This window comes from Nicotiana sylvestris, chromosome 2, assembly GCF_000393655.2.
Source record: "Nicotiana sylvestris chromosome 2, ASM39365v2, whole genome shotgun sequence".
Lineage (NCBI taxonomy): Eukaryota > Viridiplantae > Streptophyta > Magnoliopsida > Solanales > Solanaceae > Nicotiana > Nicotiana sylvestris.
The window spans coordinates 57,650,503-57,655,426 of record NC_091058.1 but is presented as its reverse complement, the minus strand read 5'-3'; positions in this window follow the sequence as shown (position 1 = coordinate 57,655,426).

Below are 4,924 nucleotides of genomic sequence, written 5' to 3'. Positions count from 1 at the left end.
ACTTTAGATGGCAAGAAAAGCATAAATACAGTATAGATCTAAGCAAATAACAGTGAAAGGACCTTGAATAGCTTAGGGTTTCAGAGAATTTTTGGGAGGATTTGAGAGGGTTTGGGATTCAAAGGCGGCGGCGGGCCAGGTGAGAATGAGGGATTAGGGTAGTCACCTGTGTTTAATTATGGTAGGGCGAATAGTGGTCGTTGATCCGAATGATCAACGACCTAGATTTAAGAAGGTAGATGGGGAACCAGGTTGGGTCAAAAGGAATTGGGCTGGTCCAAATTTGAGTTTGAAATTGGGTCAATTTTAGGCTAAAATCGAAATGTAATGGGGCTACAATTGAAACGAACTGAGGCCAAAATTTAAGTAGCCAGTTTTCCCTTTTTATTTTATAAAAATAGTAAAAAATGATTTTGAAAGAAAATTAAAAGCGCTGGATCCTTTAATAGTATATAAATATTAATTTAAAAATATTATAACCAATTTCATAATTATAAAATGCTATTTAATCTTAAAGCAGGCTAAAATTGTAATTATATGCAATTTAACTTTTAAAATACCAAATTAATTTGTAAAAATATATGAAAAGTAACCTACCTATATTTTGGTATAAATATGAGAATAAAATAAGTTATTCACCAAAGTGATAATTTTGGGAATAATTATTGAGCAATAAATCAATTTAAAAATCTTTTAAAAAATTGGAAAAATACTAAAACACTTGGGCATACTTATATATGTATGTATGTGATATGTATTTGCATATAAAAGAAATACATAGGGGATAAATACAAACATCTCCGTACATGCAAATGTGACTTAGGAAAAATTGGGTATCAACAGACCCAAGTCGTAAATGCGACGTCTGCCTCGCAAATGTAAACCCCTAAAAAATATGGGGTGGCCGCAAATGCGAAGAGGACAATTGCGAAACCCTGGTCGCAATTGCTTCATCTGTGACATGCAAATTCATGACTTAGACGAAAATCTTTCATTTTTCAAACTCTTTCAAAATATAATCTCTTGGGTGATTTTTCAAAGAAAAGTTCTTCTCCAAATAGATTGTAGGTCATTTCTAATTCGGTTTCTTCAATCTTTAACATCTTTTCACATGATTTCAACTCAAAATCAAGGGTTTTCATGGGGGAAATTGGGTGTTTTGGATAGAACCTATTTATTTTTCAAATTTTGGAGATTTGGACCTCGATTTGAGATTCGATTTCAAAACAAATTATATATTTGGGTTCGTGAGGGAATGGGTAATCGGGTTTTGGTTCGAACCTCGGGTTTTGACCATGTGGGCTCGGGGTCAATTTTTGACTTTTTGGAAAAAACTTTAGAAAACCTATTTTCATGCATTGGAATGGATTCATTTAGCATTTATTGATATAGTTAAGTAACTTGTGGCTAGATACAAGCGAATTGGTGGTGGAATCAAAAGGTAAAGCGATAGTTGAGGCTTGAATTGTGTTCGTGGAATCGAGGTCAGTGTTTGGTCTAACGTTAGCTTGAGGGATTAGGAGTTGTGTCCTATTTGCTATGTGCTAGTTGTTGAGTACGACGTATAGGCATGGTGACAAATATTTATATATTAGTGTCAAGCATGCCCATGAGTCTTATATTATGATTAGTGTGACTCCGTTTGTATTGTTCATGCTTTATGTGATGATTTGTATTGTTGAGCAAGGCTTGTGTAAGTAATATTGGTATTTGAACGTTGAAGAGTGTTGGCTCAAGTTGTAAAGTAATTTATGGAAGTATAATTGACAATTGAACCTTATAAAGCATTGGCTCAAATTCTGAATTGAGTTGTGAAGTAAATGTGAAAAAGAAAAGAGGATTATGAAATTGTCTCCCTTGACCGGATGATTGTTGTTTAATGTTGTCTCCCTTGCCAGGATGCTATTGTTGATATTGTTTCTCTTGCTGGGATATGACTGTTGTAATATTGTTTCCTTGCAGGGATTTAATTGTAAATTTGTTGATTCCCTTGCCCTTATTACTTTGTGATTGTTGTTTGGGTGAGGAAGAGTGTTAAAGAACGAAGGGTGATGCCGTGCATTATTTTGGTGAGAGAGTGTTAAAGCACGAAGGGTGATGTCATGTATGATTTTGTGAGGAAGAGTGTAAAAGCAAGAAGGGTGATGTCGTGCCGCACAATGTATAATTCCATGCCGATTATATTGATTTTTATGGTGAGGACGAGGGTAAAGCACTAAGGTTAATGCCGTGCAGATTACATTGATTCTTATGGTGAGGACGAGAGTAAAAGCACGAAGGGTGATGCCGTGCAGATTACATTGATTCTTATGGTGAGGACGAGTGTAAAAGCACGAAGGGTGATGTTGTGCAATTGTTTGATTTCTGATACTAGTTGATAATTGAGTCATGGGTTTCCTTATATTTACCTGCTGCTCTTCTGTTATCATTTGATTTTTCCCCGCAGCATGTTTCCCCCTCCCATCCTTAACTGTACATTCCTGCTTTTATTTTCTGCGGTATATGATTTAACTGCATAGGTTTATTTGGTAGTCTGGTCCTAGCCTCGTTACTACTTCGCCGAAGTTAGGCTAGGCACTTACCAGCACATGGGGTCGGTTGTGCTGATACTACACTCTGCACTGTGTGGAGATCCCGGTACTGAAGTATACAGACCGTAGCTTTGGGTTGTTGCCTTAGTCCATTTTGAGATCGAGGAAATCCTGCAAGTGTCCGTAGGCCTTGACGTCTCCTTCTATCCTTTTACTCTGTTTCTTTTATGTATTTCAGAGATAGTATTGTAATAATTCTTTCGGACCTTTATTTGTAGTATTCCTAGACAGTCTATGAAATTGTGACACCAATCTTGGGTAGTTTACGTATGGATTGGTATTGACATCTTTATTAATATATGATGCTTTAGTCTTCTGCTTTTAATTTCTGCTGTTTATATAATGTTGGCTCTTAATTGTTAACGGATTAAAAATAGGAAAAAGGTAAATAATTCAAATGGTTGGTTTGCCTAACTTTCACTAGTAGGCACCATCACGACTCTCGAGGGGGGAAAATCTGGGTCGTGACAAGTTGGTATTAGAGCTCTAGGTTACTTAGTTCTCACAATTTACGGACAAGATTAGTAGAGTCTAAGGGATCGGTACGGAGATGTTTGTATTTATCCCCTAGAGGCTGCAAAGTTAGGAAAAACGTCACGTGCTTTTTGGTTTCTCAATGCTAATTGAATTTCTACTCTATTCTTTCACAGATGTTGAGAACGCGTGCTTCCTCATTTATTGATCAGCAACCCGAGCCCCCAGTAGTAGCTCCCACGAGGGGTAGAGGGCAAGGCCGAGGCCGTGCTAGAGGCCGAGGTAGGGGTAGAGCTTAGTCCAGAGTAGCAGCACCAGTGGCGAAGCCTTAGGTTGAGTTTGATGATGAGGTTCCAGCCCAGGCAGTTTCAGTAGGCCCAGCTCAGGTCCTAGAGGGGTTCATTGCTACCCCCGTACTCCAGGATGCTTTGATCCGTCTAGTGGGCCTTATGGAGAGTGTCACCCAGGCAGGTTTGCTTCCTATAGCACCAGCCATCTCTCAGGTTGGAGAAGGAGCCCAATGGGGTCAACTTTGCTACTTTTATCTTATCTGGATCCGCCAAGACTTGGTGGAGGGATTATTGTTTGGCTAGACCAGTTGGGTCACCAGCCTTGACTTGGGATCAGATTTCTCAGCTATTTCTGGAGAAGTTTCTTCCTGTCACTCAGAGAGAGATCTATCGGAGGCAGTTTGAGCATCTCCAACGAGGTTCTATGACTGTTACTCAATACGAGACCGGGTTTATTGATTTTGCCCATCATGCTCTACTTATACTTCCCACTAAGAGAGAGAGTAAGAGTGAAGATGTTCATTGAGGGACTCATTCAGCCTATTCGACTTTAAATGGCTAAAGAGACTGGGAGTGAGATTTCTTTTCAGGAGGCGGCTAGTGTGGCCAAGAGAGTTGAGGTGGTTCTATCGCAAGGAGGTGGTCAGGGGTCTGACAAAAGTCCTTGTCATTCAGGCAGATTCAGTGGTGCCTCATTTGGAGGCAGGGATTCGTATGGTAGAGGCCATCCTCCTAGGCCTTTTCAATAAGCATTTCAGGTTTCTCACGGTGCTTCAGGTAGCCGTGGTTCTCATATGCAGTATTCTGATCAGCAGTCCTACAGTGCATTACTAGGTCCTATTAGTGCACCGTCGCTCCAGAGTTTTCGGGGTGGTCATTCAGGTCGTCAGGGTCAGTAGTCTCAGCAGCCGAGGGCTTGTTATACTTGTGGCGATATGGGGCATATTGCTAGATTTTGCCCTCGATCATCGAGCAGTTCTTAGCATCAGGGTTCTCATGCCATGGTTCAGGCACCGAGTGTTCCACAGCCTGCTCAGCAGATAGAGGTGGATTTAGAGGTGCTAGAGGTAGAGGTAGAGGTATTAGAGGTGGAGGTCAGGCCGCTAGAGGTGGAGGCCAGCCAGTAACAGGCCATCCCAGATATATAATTCGGAGTGGTAGGGCCCAACCCCGATGTTATGCTCTTCCAACCAGGCTTGAGGCTGAGGCTTCCGATGCAGTTATTACAGGTACTGTTCTGGTTTGTAGTAGAGATGTTTTAGTTTTATTTGATCCAGGATCTATGTACTCCTATGTGTCATCTTATTTTGCACCATATCTAGTCATGCCTAGTGATTACTTGAGTGCTCCTGTATATGTGTCTACACCGGTGGGTGATTCTACTGTGGTATATCATGTCCATCGTTCATGTATAGTTGTGATCGGGGGTCTTGAGACTCGTGTAGATTTGTTACTTTTAGACATGGTTGATTTTGAAGTCATTTTGGGATGGACTAGTTATCACCTTACCACGCTATCTCAGACTGTCATGCCAAGACTATGACCTTAGCTTTGCTGGATTTGCTCGTT